This window comes from Lissotriton helveticus, chromosome 3_1, assembly GCF_964261635.1.
Source record: "Lissotriton helveticus chromosome 3_1, aLisHel1.1, whole genome shotgun sequence".
NCBI lineage: Eukaryota > Metazoa > Chordata > Amphibia > Caudata > Salamandridae > Lissotriton > Lissotriton helveticus.
The window spans coordinates 59,817,041-59,841,748 of NC_136061.1; the positions used below are offsets into that span (position 1 = coordinate 59,817,041).

At 45.9% G+C, this 24,708-nt stretch overlaps 1 protein-coding gene and 1 long non-coding RNA gene across 10 annotated transcripts in view; one reads left to right on the forward strand and one right to left on the reverse strand.

Moving 5' to 3' along the window:
* Nucleotides 1-24,708, forward strand: part of LOC144822101 (uncharacterized) — a 1,825,698-nt gene that overhangs the window by 568,648 nt on the left and 1,232,342 nt on the right. The window contains exon 7 of one of the 9 annotated variants that reach the window (XR_013608560.1): nucleotides 22,035-22,066. The exons of the other annotated variants lie outside the window; for them this stretch is intronic. This is a non-coding gene — a long non-coding RNA (uncharacterized LOC144822101). The remainder of the gene's footprint in view (nucleotides 1-22,034; nucleotides 22,067-24,708) is intronic. 9 annotated transcript variants of the gene reach the window in all.
* WNT6 (Wnt family member 6) overlaps nucleotides 1-24,708 on the reverse strand; it is a 657,721-nt gene that overhangs the window by 393,138 nt on the left and 239,875 nt on the right. The window lies entirely within an intron of this gene.

Here is a 24,708-nt window from a genome sequence, read left to right on the forward strand (position 1 = left end):
GTCTAAGGTTCTTCCATCTGAACATCACTGTTAGTCCCCTTTCATGTCTCTCCCTTCATTTCTATGTAGCTGACATTCACATCTTCCTTAAAGGAACGTGCAATCAAAGAACACCTCACAATCATAATCATACATTGGATGACTGTGGGCTACATTCAAATCATCCTTAAAGTAAGTGACCTTCAAGACATCTTCTCCCACATCACCAAGAGCTGTTGCAAGGAATAAATAAGCACGGGCATCATTCTAATCTTGACAAAAACCTGAAAATGTAAAACAACATCTTCCCTGTCACCAAAACGATTTGATCTTCAAGGAATGGATTAGCATTCAAGAGTTCTTCAAGGTCCAAAATCGCACATGTGGCTCCTCTTTTATCAGTTGTCATTTTCTCAGTAACAAACGGCTGAGAATGAGCAATGTTCACAATTTCCTTAAAGTCCAAGACGTTAAAATCGTCTCTAAAGGATAAAACATCGAAAGTGACTTCTCCTATGCCAGAAGAGCCATTTAATCATCAAAGAATGAATGACCATAAGCAACATTCAAATTTTTTTTATAGCCCGAAACCTTGAAGACAACTTCTCCCATATCACCAAAACCTCCTTCCTTGTCAAGGAATGGATTAGCCCAAGCAAGCAACATTTAAATGATCTTAAAAGTCTGCTACTTCAAATAAAACTGGTACCATATCACCAGAGCCGCTGTCACAAGAGCCCATATCACTTGAGCCAATATCACTGGAGCCCATATCTCAAGAGCTGTTTCATCATCAAGGGATGGTTGAAAATGAAAACATTCAAATCTGCTTTTAAAGTCAGAGACCCCAAACATGAGTTCTCAAATAGATCTAAGAGGTTGATAATGAATAAGGAGCATAAGGAGACAGAAACTCAATGAACCTGAAACATAAATTCTCTTGATTGCATCTCAACTGACTTCTTTAGTCTCCTCTCTCAGTTTAAATAATTAAGAGTTTACCTGTACTGAATTTCTTGTTCTCCAAACGCGTTAAAGTGACAAAGAGGAGCTTATTCCAATGTTATCTACTCAGAAAAATCCATAAGTATGCAGTGCTCTGGACTTTCATGCATGTGTCACATAATGCATCATTAACTCTAAACTGGTTTGGTATTTTGAATTTAAATATGGCTTTGATACTCCCTTCACACAGCAAACAGTGTTAGAAAAAAATCCTAGTAAATAAATACTACTGGAGTAGGGACAGGACAAATGGCAGGATGGGCTAAAATGGTAAGGCATCTCTTGGAATGGGTCTAAACAAAAAGGCCCAATCTTTGCCATCCTATAAAAACTCTGCTCCCAACATGAGCCAGAATAAAAATCAAGATTCTTTGCCGCATACATGTGTGTCTCATATGAACTGCGCTTCTATAACGTTGCAACATGATTGCCTCAAATACTGATAAAAGAAGACTCTGATCTATCCGGGTCATTCATCACACTGGAAGGGGTGAGCGTCTCTTTCCACATGAGAGCAAGACCATGACCCTCTAACTTCAAGGTACGTCATCAAAACACTGCTCTTCCCCAACAGTGACACAACATCACCAATGAATATTTTTCAGTGACATGCTCCATTTATATTGAGATAGATAAGTTCTGTAGCATGCTCATAAAAAGAAAAGTGATGGATGGAATGTTTAGAATAATCTGAGCTGCTGATGCATATCTGGGCTGCATAACAGTCCATTGTTACTTTCGCACTGTGCCACTAAAGAGAGTGACCAACTTTAGACAAATCAGCCTTGACCCAGGGTCCCACAGGAGCAACCAAGCTCAAACTTCCAGGCCACCTGTCCTCTGAATGGGAATTACAACCAATTCCAGTCTTGCTGGGCCTTGTCTGTGAAATGTAGCTTATTTCTGTGCTACAGCTCCAACAGGACCTAAGACAAAGCGTACCCATTCCACCTACGACATCTCACTGAGAAAAACAAAAAAGTGATGGGTGCTGTGCTTGAATTAATCTCAGCCATTGAACTACTCTGAGCACCAATCCGTCCACTGTATTTTGCTCACTGGGGGCCAACCTCATGCAAGTTACAGCGCATCTTTTTTCTCTGTAAAACCCACAATCATGTAATGGTACTCTCTACGTTGCCATTTCTAGCCTCTCTGCTGTGCTAGGATGTCCAAGTGGTGAAAAACTCCCCACAAGCCTGCCTGCTGTGTAAATTGATGTGCTTACTGTTGGGAACTGCTTTCCTGACATTTATTGATGTTTATGCCTGTTTTATTTTGAGAGGACTATGTTTAGAGAGATTGAATTATCCATAGTATCAAGTAATATATATCTCTCCCCATGAGCTGATTCTAAGGGAAACATCCTTTACACCGCGGATGTTTCAACTCAGTGCTGTTACGACGCATCCTTTACAACGCAAGTCGTAACCACGACTTGCGCTGGAGGGCGATACAGGATTAAGAATAGTATATTTACTATTCCAACACCTTCCCTAGTGTCCACGGGGACTGGTGTTAGAATAGTAAATTATACTATTCTCGATCCGCGCCCCCAACACAAGTCGTTGTCACGACTTGCGTTGTAAAAAACGCATTGTGACGGTACGCGTCGTACCGTCATGCATCCGATTCTAAGGACCACCAGCAATATACATTATTGTGAGCTTCTGGTGGCAGACATTCATTCAGCATATACACGATCATATTCCTTTAGTAAAATCCCTACTAAGGGATACACCAACACCCCACACTTGAGCCTACTCATTTGTGATAGCCCATACTGGGCGCTTTCACCCATCACATACTAAATAAATTTCCTTCAAAAGAAAATATGTAAAATACACTGAAACTGTAAGCATGACCGATTAATTGCTGTATTACAAGATATAAGATACCTTCCAGAAAATCATACACCCACTTTCAATGTCAGCATGACCTTCTTTAACCAATCCCTATCTTCCTGGCTCCCTTCTGCCGTCCATCAAAAAACATCTTGCCAAGCCAACAAGAGTAAAGAGTATATCAGTTTGATCTGCAACTTTGAAAAGAAGGCAAATGCCCTGAGAGTAAATCTCCATGTCCTACCTCACTCCTTTTCAGGTTAGCAGAGTTGTTATTTTAAAATCTATAAAACTTAGCTCTTCAATGTTCTTGCAGAAATATCCTAAACTTTCAACTTAGTGTATCTTTTCATCAAAATCAAAAGCTCTGTGGAACTCTGGCTGTCTTCTCCCCAAACTGGAATTTTTTAAACAAAATATCATCTCACAGAAGTATTGTGTCCTAAATAATGTCGTATTGCACTTGTACCTCCATTGGTGATGTTATTTTTATAAATATTCAGTACACAATATCTAAACAGATGATATTCCTGCTAACAATGTCCTGATACACAACCCCCAAAATATGTTGCAGACCTCAAGCTGTCTGGAGTCAGCCGTCTCTCAACATCGAGCTTCTCTCTACCATCCCTTATTAATCTGAGACTCTATCCACCAAGTGCACAATCTCATGCTGTCTCTCTATCTCCTGTTTTATTAAACTCATAAATGCATTTCAAATGCTATCAACAATAGCTTTTACCCTGAGTCATACCAAATTTGCTAAAAGAAATGGTCATGATATCCCTTTTTTGAAAATCCAACTTCCACCACTCACACTTAGTCAGACCCATGTTACATCTGTCCATGCCTAATAAACTACTTCAGTGAGCTGCAACTCAAAGCTCACATTGTGACAACTCCCTTCACCAAAATTCGCCTCTCCTCTCTGGGCAGGTCAAGACACATCATGGTTCTTACTTTTTCTTCTAGGCAACTTCAGGATGGCAATCCATGTCTAGAAAGGCAATGTCCTCCTCTTGCTGCCGATACTGTTTCTGTAAAGTATATATAATCTAAGTGATGATATTAGCGCCTAAGGCCGCCACTCCTGTAAAGTATGTAAATACTCACATCTTCTGTCTCTGCCTAAGGCTGTACATAACATTTGCTTTGGGGATTTTTGTCACCACAAACAGTGTTTTGTTAAGTTGGGAGACTTTGCAAACTTAACAATGAGCAGCATTTTTCAACTTTACAAAACTCCACTGACGAAATCTGCATTTGGCATATCCATATTAAAATGTTACATAAAAAAAAAAACATTCCTCCTTCAGGGCACCTTAGTGCTGGTAGAGGGCAGTGCTGGAAAAGAGTGAGAAACAGTTTGATTGTGGCAGCCATTCTTAAACCAGAACTCTGTTCTGGGCCGACCTTGGTGAATCATCCCACCTGCGCCTTGGAGTAGTGTGCAGAAAATAAGATACCAGTACACTTACAATGCACTTTAAGAAGCAGAGGGCTCTTTTTCAGTGCGAGAACTCTCATCTCACAGACAATCTAACTACTTTTGTATCCAATGTATAGCCTGGATGGAAGAAGATGGGGGTCAAACACAGGCCCCATGCAACAACAAGCCTTGCCACCAAACCCATAAGCAAACCATAAGAAACAAAGACCGTAATGCAGTGTAACTTCACATGTTGTCAAGCAATAAATTATGATTTGAAAATGTTTTTGACTTTCTCTGGGTCAACGTACAATGTGTAGATCTGTGCATACTCTGTAGAAAGATCTGTTTTGAGGAATAAGCCGTACATTATTTAATGTTTATTTATCCCTTTTGGCCAGGTTCAGTTGATCTTTTGAGGTTGAACTGGCATCATAAGCAGATACCAAAATTAGTATTTCTTTAAATGAGGACACTTACTCTGTCACCAATAGCTGTAAGCGATGTATGTATGAGGTTGCCTTATAGATTTCAGCTATCCCATTAAGCAAAACGGACACAAAACTTTGATATTGATTTTCGCTGTCTTGTCTTTATTTGGTCTTGTAGGTGATGGCCTGGTGAGTTAGGACACCTTCCTTCTCTTGTAGATTTGGCTATAAGTCTTGGAATTATCTTTGGAAGCAAGCTGTATTTTTGTTACCAAATCAATAAAGTTGGTTCGATTTCTTTCTACTATTTATGCCAGCTGCGTAAAGTCCTATTTTGCCTGCTTTTGGATTAAGGTGGGGCCATTGTCCAGGCAATGCTCATGTTTAAATTGGACTATTACAACTTTCTCTATGTTGCCTCTTTCTTACTCTTATAAATATACTGCAACTGGTCCAAACAATACCCACAGACTCCTTTGAGGTTTATTGGCCGGAAATCTATCTCATTCCATCTTCGCAGTCTACATTGGCTCTCTGTGGACAGAAGAAATGTATTTAAGGCACTCTGCATTTCCACAAGGTCTACTCTGGAAAGGACCCAGTTGACATTAGAGCTCATATTATACTCTGCAGTCTGTTATGGACTCTTCATTCAACCTTTAAATCACTACTATATGTTTCTAAACTTAGGGAAGCTAAGATTGAAGGGAGATCTTTTCACTTCCATTCCACTAAACTATGGAATCAGCTCCCTCTTTATATAGGAGCAGGAGGCAAATATGTGGCTTTCAGGAAGAACATCAAAATGTAGTTGTTCAACTTAACTTTTCATTCAGTCTTTAATTTCAGTTCACATCAAGGCACTGTACTGGGCAATCACCAAACTATAAATTGAAATTAAATTCAAAGGCAAATGTTGTTCAATATACCCTGATATTAAAAACATATATAGCCCCATATACAAACTGGATATTTTTGAAACAATATTAGGCTTTCATTACTGCCAATTCAAATCAATTTTATCAATCATAAAAAGCTGAACGAGTGGTTAAAAAATGGTAAGGTTTCATATCCTTGCCTTGCAGGTTATAGGGAGCTGTTTGAAGCAAAGGTATACATAGCGAGGCTATTTTACAGGATTGTGATGTGCACGTAACACAAGCATCTCTGCAACAAAATATTAACCCCTGCACTACTTACATAAGACATACATCTGTGACCTACACGTATGTGCTATGCTCGGCAGCATATACATTAGTCTTCGGAGATATTTTCTGATCAGTCAAACCTGGAACCAGTGAGTGCACACATATATTACACATACGTCTTGTTGAATGAACATGCAACTTTGCAGCAGGTGTGTTAACCCCTTCCGTGCTCATGACGAGCTGAGCTCGTCATGAGTTGCGCCGCTCGCATGCTCATGACGAGCTTAGCTCGTCATGTAACGCGGCTTTTGCAAAAAAGCCGCACAGCGCGAAAATAGCGGCCGCATGCATGCGGTTAACCTCTATGCTAGCTTAAGGTGTGTTTAATTGTCAGAATAAGCCAGAGCAGAATTATCATCTCATTTGTTTTTATTTGTTGGTAAACATTTATGTAAATAAGTAACTCGTAGGCTTACTGTCCCTCATGAAGCTGTACTTCATGGCTCTGCCTCTGATGATGATTTCTTTCCTTCAATACCTAAGTTCTTAGAATAGATGTTATTCTATTTCCATCACTGTTTGGGGGTGTTTTAATGTATGTTCTTTTTTGTGGTTTTTGTAACAATGGGATGTCTGTGTACTGTAAATAGACAGTGATAAGTTTTACGTTATACTCTGTATTTAACATTTTACATTGTGCTGTATGCCTTGAAGCATACATTGTACAACCATGTGAATGTTTGTACATAATGAACTAAACTGAAGTCTTTCAGCTAGATTCATCAAAGACCCGTTTTGCGAGTCTTTAATAGCGATTCATAAGGAATCGCTATTAAGGACTTGCAAAACGGGATTCATGTAGGAATTGCAAAAAATATTGCGATTCCTACATGTTCCTTATTTGCGATTAGCAATTTGCTAATCGCAAATAAGGATGCGATTTCAAGGGTGCCAGGGGTGTCCAAAGGACACCCTGTAACACCCCTGAAATGCAACATTACACAGGTTTGGCGCACACACATGTCCAAAGGACCTGTGTGTGTGTAACATGCAACAGAGAATAATGCACTAAAGTGCTTTTTTCTATTTTTTTCGCTATTTACCACGAAGTCTGACTTCGTGGTAAATAGCGGCCAAATATTGCGAATTCGCAATTTAAAATTGGTTATTGAATTGCATTTAAGGAATCTCAAATAGAGATTCCTTAAATGCAATTCCTTCGCTAAAATGCGAATTCTGTAATAGCGATTTTTGCATTTGGGATGATAATCCCAAATGCAAAAATTGCGCTCGCAAAAGGGCCAGATTCTGAGAATCTGGCCCTTTGCAAGCCGATTTTAGTATGATGAATCTGGCTGTTAGTCCTCCTGCATTTTGCCTGAACTTGTGAGATTTGTGTAACTGAGGGACAGCTCAGCTGTCTGCCATATCAAAAGTTGAGCTGAGCTCGTAGACATATGTTGGTGTTTCCTCTCAAAATGAGAGAAGTGTAGAAATACAACCAAATATTCCAGGCAGGGATAATTTACGAATGTAATTCCAGTCTTCAATACCTGAGGAAGAATGTTTTCGGGATTTTTAACTCTTCCATTGCTTAACAAGGTGCAAATGTGAAGCCATGTGTATGCTTTGAAGCTGATGAAAGAACATTAGCTGGAAAAAACGCTTTAGCAGCAAATGGTTTACTCTTTAAAGAAGCATTGGCAAAGCCGCAATGACTGGCATGTTTGTTAGGGAAAGTGTTTGGTAATAGTTTTATGACTTTTTTGTGCTTCGCCCCTTCGAAGGAAAATCCCATAATGAAACAACTTCCCTTAAGAACAATGTTCTGAAAAATAGTCAGAAGATGAAACCAGTGTTGTAAGTAGTGAAGTTTAAAGATGCATACCCAAACATTACACAATCGATACTTTTGAGAATGGGCCAATATTTTCGTCTTATCCATATGAAAACATATGACTAAGGATGACTTTTCAAGCACAATAATTGTAAATCCGAAAAACAGTACTGTTGAATGGTGTATCTTGGGGGTTTCTCTTTAAGAATTGGAATGTTGGTAATTGACTGGACGTGCTTTGGAGTGTTTGGGAGTATAGAGTCTCTGAGCCTGGCAGTTATATACTGTTGCAGTGCTTGATAAATAGTTACTTAACTATTATATTTTGGTGGCTTGTGACTTTGCAACAAATAAGGTAGTCGAGAACCCTGACCACATCTGGTGCTTCATGAAGCCAACAATTTTTCATTTGGGTGGGCACATTTTAAAAAATGTTGTGAGGATTACGTCTCTGTTCCCTGATCTGTGAATGGTGGTGAGGTTGTACCACTATTTTGGATGTTTTCACAGTGAATTAGGCTGCGTTGTGCCTGATTTTGAAGCAGCACATGTGTTCCTAACTCATACTCAGTATATGAGCTCTTCATCGTTGGGAAGGATTTTGAGCATTAGGTATTGCTGGACAGTCTCTGTACGTTGAAGCAACGTAAGCTCCATTTTAGTTTGGGCCTCAGGATCATTCATGTGACTGTGCATGATGATGGTGAACTCTGTGTGACAACGATGTACGCAACTCGTATTTTTAAACAAGGCTAACTCCATTACCCTAGAGAATATGGGGTATTGCAATGTTCTAAAGGAACAATGGTTATTTACATTTTTTATACAGGCCAATTGTGCTTTGGGCATATTTTATATAGACAATTTCTCTTCAAATTTTCAGATACAGGGTGCTCTCGCTCCCATCTTGAAGATGTCCTCACATTTATAGAGGTCGAAACGCCGTAGACACCAGACTTATATACACTCCAATAACAGTAAAATAGTTGTATAGATAGGAGTCATATGTCTTTTTAGTAGTGATGTTCGCTGTTTTGTTTCGTCTAGCACCTTGCATTGCACCTCTTTCCTCACGTACAGCTTGAGCTCCAGATCTGTTTCTTTGATGATAAATATACTGTTTTTATGATACAATAAATAATTGAATTGCAAGAGAATTATAATCTGTTCACCCTGTTAATTATGTGCCTTGGTAGAAGTTAGTTGTTTCTGTTTGCTGTCTTCATATTACAAAAGACTCTTTCACTTTGTCATAAAGATGTATATCGCAGTGAACCATTGTTCCTTTAAAACAATGTACGCAACTCAGGCGTGATTTTGCATTGTGCTTCACCGTGATGGTCACACCTCAATGCAAAGAGTGTCTTCCTGATTTTTTCAGTGTGTGCCTGTAATATTGGTGACAGGCACACAGTGCTCCATTTTGTCTTGGGCTTCATGGTGATGCGTACAACTAAATGTAATGCACATCTTTAGTGTTTTGGTGGCATGTACACCATTTCTCATTGATGTGCACTTATTATATGGTGAACTCCATCAATCAATCAGCAAATTTGTAGAGCGCGCTACTCACCCGCTAGGGTCTCAAGGCGCTCGGAGGGGGAGGAATCGCTACTGCTCAAACAGCCAGGTCTTGAGTTGCTTTCTGAAGGAGAGATGGTCCTGAGTCATCCGAAGGTGGGTGTGGAGGGAGTTCCATGTCTTGGCCGCCAGGTAAGAGAAGGATCTTCCTCCGGCAGTGGATTTGCGGATTCGTGGGACGGAGGCGAGGGCGAGGCTGGTGGATCGGAGCTGGCGGGTGGGTGTGTAGAATGTGAGGCGGCTGTTGAGGTATTTCTGGCCCATGTCGTGGAGAGCCTTGTGTGCGTGGGTGAGGAGTCTGAACGTGATCCTCTTGGTGATGGGGAGCCAGTGCACGTCTTTCAGATGGGCAGAGATGTGGCTGTGGCGAGGGATGTCCAGGATGAGTCGTGCAGAAGCGTTCTGTATGCGCTGGAGTCTTTTCTGGAGTTTGGCTGTGGTTCCGGCGTAGAGGGTGTTCCCGTAGTCCAGACGGCTGGTGACGAGGGCCTGGGTGACCGTCTTCCTGGTTTCGGTGGGGATCCACTGGAAGATCTTTCGGAGCATGCGCAGGGTGTTGAAGCAGGAAGACGAGACGGCGTTGACTTGCTTGGTCATCGTGAGGGAGGAGTCCAGGATGAAGCCCAGGTTGCGTGCATGGTCCGTTGGCTTGGATGCGGTGCCCAGTGCAGGGGGCCACCAGGAGTCGTCCCTGGCGGAAGGGTATGGTCCGAGGATGAGGACTTCCGTCTTGTCTGAGTTCAGTTTCAGACGGCTGATCTTCATCCATTCCGCGACGTTTTTCATTCCTTCCTGGAGGCTGGCTTTGGCGGTGGCGGGGTCGTTGGTGAGGGAGAGGATCAGCTGGGTGTCGTTGACGTAGGAGATGATGTTACGGTTGTGTTGGCGTGCGATGGCAGCAAGAGGGCTCATGTAGACGTTGAAGAGGGTGGGGCTGAGTGAGGATCCTTGCGGGACGCCGCAAATGACTTCGGTGGCCGCGGATTGGAACGGGGGGAGGCGGACTCTCTGGGTTCTTCCAGCGAGGAACGAGATGATCCACTCCAGGGCCTTCCCTTGGATTCCGGTGTTGCTGAGGCGCTCTATTAGTGTGCGGTGGCATACGGTGTCAAAAGCTGCTGAGCGGTCCAGGAGGATGAGGGCAGCAGCTTCCCCATTGTCGAGCAGGGATCTAATGTTGTCGGTAGCTGCGATGAGAGCGGTCTCGGTGCTGTGGTTTGCTCGGAAACCGGACTGTGATGGGTCGAGGGATCCGTTGGTCTCGAGGAAGGCGGAGAGTTGTCTGTTGACGGTCTTCTGGATGACTTTGGCTGGAAAGGGGAGGAGCGAGATGGGGCGGAAGTTCTTGAGGTCCGTGGGGTCCGCGGTGGGTTTCTTCAGGAGGGCACTCAGCTCGGCATGTTTCCAACTCTCCGGGAAGGTGGCGGATGCGAAGGAGCTGTTGATGATGTTCCGGAGCTGGGGTGCGATGAAGGAGTTGGCTTTGTTGAAGATGTGGTGTGGGCAGGGGTCGGTTGGGGAGCCGGAGTGGATGGTGTTCATCAGGCGGGTGGTGTCTTCGGTGCTGACAGGGGTCCAGGTGCAGAGGGTGGTGGTGGGGGGCGTTGGTTCGGTGGTTGGGTGCGTGGTCTGTGCGCCGAAGCTGTTGTGTATGTCGGCGATCTTGCGGTGGAAGAACGAGGCGAGTGAGTCGCAGAGGTCTTGCGAGGGTGTGATATCATTGTTGCAGGCGCTGGGGTTGGAGAGCTCTTTAACGATGCTGAAGAGTTCCTTGCTGTTGTGGGTGTTGTTGTGCAGTCGTTCTTTGAATGTTGTCCTTTTGGTGGTGCGGATCAGCTGGTGGTGTTTGCGGGTGGCGTTCTTGAGGGCTGTCATGTTTTCTGTTGTCTGGTCGTGGCGCCAGGCTTTCTCGAGGGTGCGGCAGGTTTTCTTGGAGTTTTTGAGGTCGTAGGTGAACCACGAGGCTTTCCTGCTGCCGGATCTGCTGGGAGGGTTTTTCAGTGGTGCGAGGTCGTCGGCGCAGGTGGTGAGCCACTGTGTGAGGTTGCGGGCTGCTTCGCTGGGGTCCGTCGTCTTGGTGGGTGGGTTCTGGCTGAGGGTGGTGGTGAGCTGGTTGGCGGTGATCTTGCTCTGCGGGGGACCTGCTGCGGGTGGTGGTAGGTCGTGGTTCTCCTGAAGTTGAAGTGGACGCAGCTGTGATCTGTCCAGTGTAGTCCGGAGGAGTGGCTGAAGGAGATGTGCTTGCTGGAGGAGAAGACGGCGTCAAGCGTGTGGCCGGCGTAGTGGGGTGGGGGTGTTCACCAGTTGCTTGAGTCCGAGGTTGGCGAGGTTGTCCAGCAGGGCGGCGGTGTTGCTGTCATTGTTGTTCTCCAGGTGGAAGTTGAGGTCCCCTAGGAGGATGTAGTTTGATGAGGTGAGGGCATGTGGACTGATGAAGTCTGCGATGGCTTTGTTGAATTGTGTGCGTGGTCCCGGGGGTCTGTAGATGAGAGTGCCTCTGAGGGTGGTCTTGGGGTCGGTGTGTATCTGGAAGTGAAGGTGCTCGGCGGCGGTGAGGGTGTCGTCGGAGTTGGTCGTGATGCGGATGGTGTTTCTGTGGACGATGGCGATGCCTCCTCCGGTTTGGTTGACGCGGTGGTGATCTTGTAGCCATCCGGGATGGCTATGGCGATGTCGGAGGCTGAGGAGGCGTTCATCCAAGTTTCTGTGAGGAAGGCGACGTCTGGTGATGTTGTGTCGAGGAGGTTCCAGAGTTCGACGGCATGCCTGTGGACGGAGCGGGTGTTAAGCAGGATGCAGTTGAGGTGGTTGTTGCTCGTGCTCGGCTTGGCGGGTGCGGTGCAGGTTCGGAGGCAGGTGAATTGGCAGGCTTGGCAGGTGAAGGGTCCGTGGGTGCGTTTCGGAGTGGTTCGGTAGCAGGCGGGGTTCCGGCCGGCGTTGAGTGTGTGGAGGGTGGCGGCGTCGTAGGTCCGTCGGGTGGGCTGGCTGAGGTTCCGTGAATTCTGAACCCATTTCATAAAGGTCATGGTTTCGTTACGAATTTGATATGAGCGAACCGTAACTAGTTAGTGCGGCAAGTATGAGTGTTTTCGTCATGTTAGACCGATGGATTCACTACGTATTTAGGGATTTCGTTCTGAACCCTTGGGTTCCATTTTGTGTATGGCAGCCATTTTGTGGTTGCCCTCACAGAGGCCGATGACTGTGGCTGAACTAGTCTTTTAAGGACATGTACACCTTAGCTCGAGTTCGTGCTGACTCCTGTTTGACCTGAGTGAACTGACCCTGTTGCCTGAAGTTGACCTTGTTAAACCAGTTCCTGCCCTTTAGCTGATCCAGATTAAGGATCAGAGCACAGGACATCATAAAGTTTTACTGCACACAAATATGTCTTATCCTACTCTCACCTGTTTCTGCTCCTTTCTTTATGGTCTATTTATGATTGGGTTGTGGCCTTTTTTATTATGGGTTCGTTCGACCTGTCTAAAGAAGAATGTTGGGTTTGACCGATGATTGATCATGGGCTGGGCAACTGAAAAGTGGGTTTTACCGTCATGCGATACCTCTGGTGTGGATACATGTGATTGGACAGTTTGTAAATGTTAGGTATTTGTCTGGAATGTGGTTTTTGGCATATAAAGGGATGACTTGCTTTGTAAAATTGAGCAGTCTCCTGAGAACTCATACCATGATGATTTCTAGGACTTCTTTTACTGGCTGCAGCCAATAAATTTGATCTTTGACGCCCCTCTGAAGTATCCCGTGTCTCTGTATTCTAAGACAGGTGAACCCGAAGATTTTGGGCGTGCACCTGGCGCCGCTGGGTTCTAAAACCCGGTTCTTCATGGCATCGTTGAGGACCAGGGTTCCTGGCGCTGGGCACGGTCCAGGCGTGGACGGGCGTAGACGGGCTTGCCTTTCGCGCGCCTTCGGCGTGCAATCGGCGCGCCCGCTGCGCGTGGCCGCTGCCCGTACGCGCGGTCCCCGCCATTTATGGCGAAGTGGAAGGGAGGAGCAGCTGGGAGGCGGGAGCGGGGCGGCGAATGGGGAGCGGGAGACAGGAGAGGGGGGCGGGGCCGCAGGAGAGCAGCGGCGGGGAGCAGAGGGGGGAAAGAGCGGGAAAGCTGAGCGGGGGAGAGCGAGGGCAAGCCTGGAGATCGGGGCAAGCCTGGGGAGCGAGGGCAAGCCTGGAGAGCAGGGGCCCTAAGGAGAGGCGGCAGCAAGAGGGCAAGCAGGCAGCGGCAGCAGAATCCGGGCACACAGGGGGCGTGCGGTAGTGGAGTGACCGGGTCAAGGGTCACAGCTCACTGCCTCGGGGTCGCCGCCATTTATGGCCAGGTGGGAGAGAGGAGCAGCTGGGAGCCGGGAATGGGGAGCGGGAGACAGGAGAGGGGGGCGGGGCCGCAGGAGAGCAGCGGCGGGGAGCAGAGGGGGGGAAAGAGCGGGAAAGCGGAGCAGGGCAAGCCTGGGAAAGCCTGGGGAGCGAGGGCAAGCCTGGAGAGGCGGCAGCAAGAGGGCCAAGCAGGCAGCAGCAGCAGAATCCGGGCACACGGGGGCCGTGCGGTAGTGGAGTGACCGGGTCAAGGGTCAGTGTACATGATCATTGATGACGCGCACACCTAATCATTCTGCATGTTACTATTACTTGCCCCAGTATTGGAACTTTCATAGATTCATGGATATCATTCCCCGTCGTCGGAATGGGAGCCTCGGTAGTATAAAAACCATAGAAACAAAAGAGAAACCTAGGCCTAGGCCTCATCTCATTTTGTATTCTATCAACCTCTTTTTGTAAAAAGAGACCAAACTTTTGCCAGGACCAATCAGAGCAGCCTCACCCTCTAGAACCTTCCTGAGAGAGCTCAGAGCCTCAGATTTTTCTACCGCACGTTGTGCTAGGGAGTCTCCACTGAGCTCTGCTCAGCTTTTCAACTACTTTCTGGATATTTCTTCAAGCTTCTACTGGAAAAACAACATGTCTGACAAGGAGAAGAAGGCCTTGTTCAGGGCCTGTGCCTCTTGTGGGAAAAAACGTCTTTTTGTGGAGGATAAGCATGACAATTGTATTTACTGCTTATATCCTGACCACAAGGCCACAGAGTGCAAGATCTGCAGAACCTTCTCCAACAAGACTCTTCGGGACAGGGAAGGTCGGCTGTTAACCTGTCTTCAAAAGATGAAGACTCGCAAGGAGGTGCTCTCTTCAGATGAGGAAGATTCCACGTCGTGTGCTTCCTCTCACAGATCTAGGAAGAGGGGTAGGTCTCCCCCTGGTGCTTCTACATCTGAGCCCTCTCTTCAAGCCCCTCACAAGATCTCTGATAGGTCTGAGAGGGCTGGTCCCCTTCAATCTCCTCACGGAAGTGAAAAGGAGAGGCAGGGACAGGCTGCTGGAGTGGTTGCAGCTTTAAAGGACAAAAAAGAGGTTGCTCTTTCTCCTCCTCCGTCCAAAAAGTCCAAATCCAGTGACAAACACTCTTCTGTCACTTCAGGATCTGTGCCGGACAAAAAACAGCGTCCGTCGACGACAAAAACACCAGGTACGTCGACGACGGTTACTTCAGTTAAGGTTCCCGCTGTTTCTGTGGCTCCGTCGACGGGCTCGTCGACGGTAGCGCTCTCCACGATGACTTCGTCGTCATTCAAGGTCCCGGGTTCGTCGACGCTAACATCTTCCACGTCGACGACGGCAAGCAAGGTACTGTCGACGGCAGCAACGACGACGAGAACTACGTCGACGACGACGACAACCTCGACGTCGACGACGATGTTGATGACGACGAGTTCGTCTACGAAGCCGTCGACGACGGTTCCGTCGACGACGAGATCGGCGTCGCCGAAAGCGATGGTGCCGTCGACCATTCCGTTGACATCTTCGTCGACGACTGCTACACCGTCGGCGACGGCACCGTCGATGAAACCGTCGATGGGGCAAAAAATGCCTTTTTCGACGCAGAAGATGAAAATAACGCCGGAGATGACGTCTCCGCGACGGGTTTCTTCACATCCTCCTACTATGCTTCTGGACGATGACTCTGAGGAAGATGAAGTTGAAGTTGAAGATGATGACAATTATGGTCCTGCCTATAGTCCCTCTGAATTGAACGTGAAGATGCAGGAGACGGACACAGAGGAGTATTACGAACATGCAGGTGGCCAGCAGTCGCATCCATATGTTCTGGTGGAGCGACGCACTCCGAGTTTGGGTCAGGGCATGGTGGCCATGCCTTCCTCGCTCATTACTGATCTACAGATGATGCTGCAGGATTATCGGAAGAGGTTTCCGTCGGAACCTTCTGGACAGTCTGCAGGTTCTACACAGTCGCAAGTGCAGCCGGCTACTAGTCTTCCAGTGGTGCCCCCCTCGCCACCACCTATGACACCTGCGGTCCGGGTCCGCACTCCGGATCCCGCACCTATTCATGACGTCCAACAGGATACCTCTTCGGATGAGGAGGTGGTACAGGTGGATCCCTTGATTGATCCGTTGCAAGACCCAGATTTGGATCAAGGGGACAGTGGACCACAAGATCCGGACGCTGCTGGTCGTGACACGTCCATCTCCCCTCCAGTGGATATAGGGGGTTTTCATCACCTGATGGAAAGGGCAGCTAAAAGATTTGGATTGCCTGTCTCGAGAGAGGAATCCGAATGTTTCCTTTATGACTTTAAGGAACAATACAGGAGATCGGTCAAGTCTATTCCCATCATTGAGCATGTCTGGGAGGAAGGGATGAAAATTATGCAAAATCCGGCCACGGTTATTCCAGTCCTCTCAAGGCTGGAAAAGAAGTATAAGGCTCCGGACGGCAGTCCTGCTTGCCTTCTTGGTCAGCCGAAGCCTGATTCAGTCATCTCTCAGGCGGCTCAAAGCAAGTCCAAGAATCCGTCCACACCTTTCACCACACCTCCGGATAAGGACGGTCGACGCCTAGATAATGTGGGGAAGCGGTTTTCCTCAATGGCCAGCTTGCTTGTTAGAGCGTCAAATGCTCTTGCCATCCTTGGCCGATACGACCGCCAGATGTGGTGCGACATGGAACCCTTTGTGGAGCAGTTACCAGAACCCACAAAGGAGGAAGGCAAGAAAGTGCTTATAGAGGGGGAAAAGTCTTCTGCTGAGGTTATCGACTGTGCAATGGACATTGCTTCCACGGCATTTCGAGCCTTAGATGGCTCGGCAGTACTACGGCGCCAGGGCTGGTTGAGAGCCACTTGGTTTCGCCAGGAGGTCCAAAATAGGATCCTGGATCTACCATTCGATGGGGAGATGCTGTTTGGCAAGCACGTGGACGATGCTCTGCAGAATATAAAAAAGGACACGGACACTGCAAAGTCCTTAGGGTCACTCACCTACCGTAAAGTCCCCTTTAGGGGCGCACGAGGCAGAGGATTTACATCATACAGAGGAAACCAACAGAGATATTCCTCTCAGCCTTCACAGTCCTATAAGCCCCAGTATTCAAATCAGCGCCAAGGACACTCAGCGTCTTTCTCTCGCCATCCACCGCGGGGCCGTCAGTCCCGGCAGGGACGTGACAACACCAAGCGTCAATAGCGGCTTTCCGGCTCTACCTGCTGTTCCTCCCCTCCCAATCACATCAGTGGGGGGCAAGATATCTCTTTGTCTGACCAGCTGGAGATCAATAACATGGGGCCAGTGGGTCCTCAAGATTGTAGAGAGTGGCCACGTGTTGGAATTCCAGGACCTTCCTCCGACAAGAGCTCCGGGCGCCATCCGCATGGGACATCTGGGACAACTCCACCTCGAAGCCCATCAACTGTTCCTCAAGGGAGCGATAGAACCGGTACCTCTGTCTCAGAGGGGCCGGGGTTTCTATTCAAGGTTCTTCCTCATGCGGAAGACGATAGACACTTGGCGTCCCATTCTCGACCTGCGGGAGCTCAACACCTATCTCGTCAAGCTCTCCTTCAGGATGGTCACTCTCCAGGAAATTCTTCCTCTCTTGAATCCAGGCGACTACTTGGCGTCGCTGGATTTAGAAGACGCGTATTTCCATATTCCGATACATCCAGCTCACAGGCAATACCTACGCTTCACAGTGGGAAAGAGCCATTTTCAATTCAAGGTGCTTCCGTTCGGCCTTCGGTCGGCGCCAAGAGTGTTCACCAAGGTGTTGGCGCCGGTAGCAGCCTTTCTTCGAAAACAATCTCTAGAAGTTTTCCCTTACTTAGACGACTGGCTCGTCAAGGCTCCATCTTTCGAGGAAACTTCTCAAGCAGTGGCAACTTGCATCCATTTGTTCCGTTGCCTGGGCCTTCAGCTGAACGAACGCAAGTCTGTCCTACTGCCCTCCAGAACCGCCAGATTCCTGGGGGCTGTTTTGGACACCACACAATGCACGGCCCGTCCCTCGGAGGGACGACAACAGAAGTTGTTGGTATCAGCTCGACAACTATGCCACAAGAAATGCCTTTCAGTCCGCCAATACAAGTCCCTTCTCGGGTCGATGTCATCCTGCATACCATTGGTACCACATTGCAGGCTGCGAATGCGTCCTCTGCAGGAGGAACTAGACAAGCAGTTGCGCCAGTCAGAGGGGTCATTCAACGACAAGGTGTTGGTTACAGCGACAATGAGGAAGGCGTGCAAATGGTGGCTTCTAAAGGACAAAATCGCACAAGGTCTGACATTCAGGATTTCTCCTTCACCCATGATCATGACCACGGACGCCTCGTTGGAAGGCTGGGGTGCAGTGCTCCGAGAGCTTCAGGTCAGTGGCCATTGGAGTCCAGAACAGCGCCAGTGCCATATAAATTTCCTGGAACTGACGGCCATTTGGTTGGCTTTGCAGGCTTTCCTTCCCAGAGTTCGCAACCATACAGTGCTGGTCCGGACAGACAATACGACGGCCATGCACTATGTCAACAAACAAGGGGGTACCAGATCGCAAACTCTGTCCACAGAGGCTCAACGCGGATCTGGGATTTTGCGATTCTCCACAACATCACTCTGCGAGTAGAACACCTGGCAGGCACACTCAATGTCATGGCGGATGCCTTGAGTCGACAGACGGAGGTGACTCACGAATGGGAATTGAATCAATCCATTCTGGACAGGCTGTTCTCAGTCTGGGGGACACCAACCATCGACCTCTTTGCTTCGCCGGAGAACGCCAAATGCCGGTTCTACGCAAGCAAAGTTCACCATCAGGGGTCCCTGGGGAACGCTCTTTCGATGGCTTGGTACAGCGCATTCTTTTACACTTTTCCTCCAATTCCCCTCATTCCTCGAGTCCTCAGGAAAATGAAGGCAGAGCCCTGCAAGATGATTCTAATTGCTCCAGCATGGCCCAGACAATTCTGGTACACCGAGCTTCTGAGGCTCTCCCAAGCTCCTCCAATTCATTTCCAACCCATTCCGTCCCTGTTGTCCAGGAATCAGGGGCAGGTTTACCATCCGGATCCGACATCACTCCACTTGACGGCGTGGCTCCTGAACACAGAGAGTTCAGTCATCTAATACTCTCTCAGGAGTGCCGGGAGGTCTTAGCTCATGCCCGAGCACCTAGTACCAATAAGACTTACAAGGCAAAATGGAAAAGATTCTGCTTCTGGTGTCAACGTCAAGGTCTCCATCCTTACACTTCCCAACCTCATCAATTGTTGCTATATTTACTATCTCTGGCTAAGTCTGGCTTGGCACATTCATCTGTAAAGGTACATCTGGCGGCCATATCGAGGTATCGACGCAGTTCTTCAGGTCCTTCCTTATGGTCCTCTAGGGTTGTGAAACAATTCTTGAAGGGATTATTCCGGATGTATCCACCAGTTCGTCCTCCTCCACCAGTGTGGCAGCTCAACCTTGTCTTGGCGCAACTCATGAAGGCTCCATTTGAGCCGGTGCACAAAGCAGACTTAAAGTTCCTGTCTTGGAAACTTGCCCTCCTTGATGCTCTAACATCAGCGAGACGAGTGAGTGAGATTCAAGCACTCTCCATAGTGCATCCGTTCCTACAATTTAAAAGAGAGGTTCTTATTCTTCGGACCAATCCAAAATTTATACCGAAAGTACCATCTGAGTTCCACTTGAATGAACCCTTGATTCTGAAATCTTTCTTTCCGCACCCTTCTACTCCTGCGGAACGCACACTACATTATTTGGACGTCCAGGGATGCTTAAAATTTTACTTGGAGCGCACACGTGCCTTTCGGAAGACAACTCAGTTGTTTGTGTCCTACAGTGCACCACGGAAGGGGTTACCTTTGGCAAAGAGTGGCATTTCCCGCTGGATCTCCAGTGCGATTCAATTCTGTCATCAGGAAGCGGGCAAGCCACTGGACGGAAGAGTCCGTGCACATTCCACGAGGTCGGTGGCTTCGTCAGTGGCTCTCTTTTCGGGAGTTGCCATTAAGGACATATGCAGGGCAGCAACGTGGAGCAGTACTCATACCTTCACGAAACACTACTGCCTGGAGTCTACAGGACGAGAGGACGCGGCTGTTGGTCAGGCAGTCCTGCGGAATCTCTTTCATTGAGAGGTGAGCTTTCCCTACGATCCCTCCATCCTGGTGAGCACATTTTGTTTGTTTTGATATGCTTTATGTATTGCTTCTATGGTTATGTGATGCCATGTATTTACAAAATGTGTTCTTGGTAATTTACTGCTAGCTACTCTGATACAAAGCATGGGAATCTATGAAAGTTCCAATACTGGGGCAAGAAAACAAGTTACTTACCTGTAACTTTGGTTCCCCAGTATTGGTAACTTTCATAGATTCCCATGCGCCTGCCCGCCTCCCCTGGGAAAGCTCAGTCTTTTTACAGAGTTAGTGGCGGTTTGCACAACGGCTACAAAAATCTGAGGCTCTGAGCTCTCTCAGGAAGGTTCTAGAGGGTGAGGCTGCTCTGATTGGTCCTGGCAAAAGTTTGGTCTCTTTTTACAAAAAGAGGTTGATAGAATACAAAATGAGATGAGGCCTAGGCCTAGGTTTCTCTTTTGTTTCTATGGTTTTTATACTACCGAGGCTCCCATTCCGATGACGGGGAATGATACAAAGCATGGGAATCTATGAAAGTTACCAATACTGGGGAACCAAAGTTACAGGTAAGTAACTTGTTTTCATTTCTTTTGTGTGACTTTGTTTTTCTATACTGCTGAAGCATTTATTAATTTTTGGGGCTATTGAAATGGAATCTCAAGCTTCCATATTACTCTCCAAAATCTGGATCGCCATCCATTAAATGGCAAGATTGGATAGGGATATTTGAAAACTATGTTGAGTCACTGGATGGGCTGAATTTTCGTCCTTCTCATAGGAAAGCTTAATTGTTGAATATGTTGGGGAAGGATGGTGATTAAGTACTTGCCTGTGGATTCTGATGGTCAACTCATTTCGGATGAATTTCTCGAGGCAAAGAAAAAACTCGAGACTAGGTTTGCGAAGGAGGTCAATTTAGTAATGCTAGACATAAATTCTGTACACAGCCGCAGAACGAAAATGAATGTGTTGATTAGTTTTTCCAAGCCTTAAAGAGCTTTCCATGAAATTGTCAGCTTGGCGTCATGATTGATGGTTTGGAATCAGTTGATAGTTCAATGTAGAAGCAAAGAAATGCTGGAAGGTCTCTGGCCTGCAAAGAATCCATTACTTAAAGATACTATTGATATAGGCAAAGTTGTTGATCATTCAGAATTGTGTATGGAGGAGATGGGAAAAAAGACAAAAATAGTTGTGATATTTCAAGTGTAGCCAAGAGCACGAGTATCATTGTGAATGTGGGGGCAGTGGTAAATTCAGGAACAGACAGAAAGTCAAAGATTGTAATCGATGTGGTAGTGGCTTTCACAATTATGACTCTAAAACTTGTGCAGCAATAAATGGAGATTGCAGGAAGTGTGGCAGTAGAGGCCATTTTGCTAATGTGTGCACAGAATGGGGCAATGCGAGGGTGGCAGCTGTTGGTGAGGAAATTCTAGAAGGTCTACATACTGATAGGATTTTAAGTGTGGGTTGTGAGCAACAGGAATTGGGGGAGAAATGTGGGCCTAAAGCACAGTTTGTGGGGAATGGTGAAGCTGCGAAATTTATAGTGGATTTGGGTTCCATTTATATCATCATCTCAGAAACTATGGTTTTGGGTCATTGGCCGACTACTAACCAAAAACATCAATCTGGGTGGGTATCGAGAGAGGCCATTGATCTGAATGGCTTCATGCTCTCTAATAGAAAATTTGAGGATAGGGAGATAAAGGACAAGGTATTTGTGGCAAAAGATGGCCCACCCATTTTCGGTTGGATGCATCAGTATGACCTAAATTCTGGCATTCATCCAGGGCGGTAATCAGGTGATGGTAGTAGAAGAGATTTTGTTATCTGATTTCGTTGAAGAGGCTCATGCAGTTTTCAGAGATCGTTTGGGACAATTAAAAAGATATGTTCATAAAATTTTGCTACAACCCAGTAACATCCCTATTCAGCTTAAAGTGAGGAGTATTCCTTTAGTTGCTTGTCAACGAGATGATTGACAATATGATCTCAAATAGAGTCATACAGCCTATTGAGACTTTAAGTTGGATAGCACCAGTGCTCATTACTGAAAAAGCTGATGGCCGTTTTAGGCTTTGTGTAGACCATAGAGCTTTGAATCAAAATGTTATAGTGGGCTCATATTCGCTAGCAAACATAAATTACTTAATACTGTTGTTAGCAGGTGGTATGTATTTTTTAAAACTTTATTTGAAAAATGCTTATCACCTAATCAAATTACATGTTGAATTTAAACTTTTAACGGCTTTTATTATGATTACATTGCAGTTGACACATATGCCGTTTGGCTGTCCTCTGCGGTAAGTGTATTTTCAGAGAATTATGTCAAACATTTTATGACATGTTGGTGTTTGGTGAGACAGAAGAACAATATAACTTGGTACTCAGTCAAGCTTTGTATAGATTAAAAGAGGCAGGATTCATTCTTAGGCAGGAAAAGTGAAACTTAATTGCTGAATCTATTGAGTACTTATATTACACCATAGCAGGGGGAAGGTGTCAAACCAAAACAAAATCTGTGGCCTTTAATAAAGCTGGCAGCAGCTTTCACTGATAAAGATCAGTTACGGTCCTTTATGGGACTCATTGAATATTACTTTTAATTTGTGGACACCTTTGCTGATAAGACAGAATGTTTGCGAACCTTATTGAGGAAAGGGTGAAATTATGTGTGGCAAGATATAAAACAGAAATGTTTTGTGGAATATTAGCACCCTTTTATACTCATTTAAATTCTGTGCTTACTGTTGATGCCAGTGCCACAGGTATTGGTGCAGTTCTGTCACAGTTGCATGGATGCAATCAAAGAACTGTGCCTCAAGGATGCTAACCAACATAGAACGGTACTATTCGGTCATCGAACGGGAGGCATTAGCAGATGCTTGGGTTGCAGAGTATTTCAGGACCTACTTGTGGGAGACACAATTTGTGCTTCAAACAGACCAATAATCCTTAATAAAGATTTTACTCTCTGGTGGTGCTGGTAGAAAGTCAGCTAAACTAGCAAGGTTTGCGGCTAGATTACAAGAATATTGTTATACTCATGACCATATTCGAGGATAGAGGAATTGTAAAGCACATACTTTATCTCGCCTCAGTTGTTTGGTGTCTGGTCATTGGTCCTGCTGTACTTGCAAAGGAGAGTGAGGGTGCTGTGGCATTGGTAAATTATACTGTGTCTTGGGGTGATGGTGCTAAAAAGAGTGAGAGAAGAACATGGAAGCAGACTTTATGTTACAGGACGTGAAGAGTCTCATCTTATTGGGCGATAGACAGGAGAGCACGGTTTAGCCCTCTATGAGACCTTATATAGGGTGGGTGTAACTAGTGTAATTCTCTCTAGCATAATCCAGCATTTTTACCAATTTTCTTAATAGGCATTTGGATAAATTTTGAGCTACGAAAATAGCACTAAGTGGTACAGGACTTGGCGGCTGTAGCCAGCAGCTGCTCACTCTCTCGTTGTGTTTCCTGTATGTCTGCAGTAGGAATTTGCCCCATAGCACTCCTACTGACTCAGCTGACATCATCACATAACTTCGGTAATTTTGCATCACAAGAGTAATGCTAATTTCCAGGCCTAGACCAGTTATTATAGTTTTGGTTGAAGTGATGGTGAGCGGAGAGATGTTGGTGATGAGGGGTGAAACGTTTGTTCCAGCTATGCGTTTATGCTTCAAATTAATTGGATTAGCTCATGAGGGACCCTTAGGACCGACTTGTTCCAAGAAAAGAAGACTAACTCAGAGGTATGGTGACCTGGTATGGATGAGCAAGTCAGGATTTGGTTTGAGAATTGCAGAGTGTGTAGAGAGGCTGAGAAGAGACTGAAAGTAGAAGTACAATAGGAAATCAAGCACATTAGTGATCCAGGTATACCTTGGTACACCCTGTAACCTTGTATTTAGATTTTATTGAGCCCGTGAATGGACTAAGGAATAATTTAAAATTCGCTTTGGTGGTCATGGATGTCAATACCAAGTGGCTGATTGTAAACTTTGTGCAAGAGGTTTCCACTCGATTGACACTAGATCTATTAAGGAAAGTATTTAGTGAAAAAGGTATTCCCTTAGTAATTATAACAGACAATGGTACTCAGTTGCCGTTATATGAGATGCGGGCCTTTTTGGGGTCTTGTGTTAATCTTAATCACACTTCTTTATACACTCCACAGGCTGATTGAATTGTGTGTAAGTCAAGGCACCATTCAGATTGCTGTGGCACATGGTCAAGATGTTGATAAAATAAAGTTGAACATGGTGAGGGCGTATCACACTACTGAGCATGATGTTACTCACAAATTTCCATTTGAGATGATGCGTGGTAGGGTTCCAGGTGCTAATTTGAATCCTGCATGGATGACGGAGTAGGTGTTGCATGGTGGGAAATAAGAAAAGTCAACATGGGAAGATTTGGGTTGCATCAGGTAGGGTGATGAGTCAAGGTTAAGTCTGGCCGGGTTGGATGTTAACTTACTAACTTTAAAGGGCCTTTCAGAGTTTTTTTTAATGTATTTTGTTGGATTTTCACAATATAGGTACATCATTCTGTGTCTTATTTATACAGCACTATGTCCCATCGGCTAATATTTAAAACAAGCTTTCCTTCTTTATGCCACAACTTGGTCCATTTATAGGTGAGCTATAATTCTAGTGTATGGTGCTAGGTGGGGCCTTGTCGTCCTGCGTGAAATAATATATTTCACTTCGCAAAGAGATGATGTGATGGAACATAAAAACAGAGTAACTATGAACCAGCCCAGAGAGAGAAAGGGTAATGCTGCTATGACAATGGGAGGTGTTATATTAGGTATTCTCTAGTGGCAGGCCTCTGTACATGCTTTTCACCCCAGTTTTCCGGGGTTTCGTCTGTTGTAATTAAGGCTCCCAGTTTTCTGTTTTTACTGTTTTTTACAGATAAATACAGACAGAAAACAAAATGT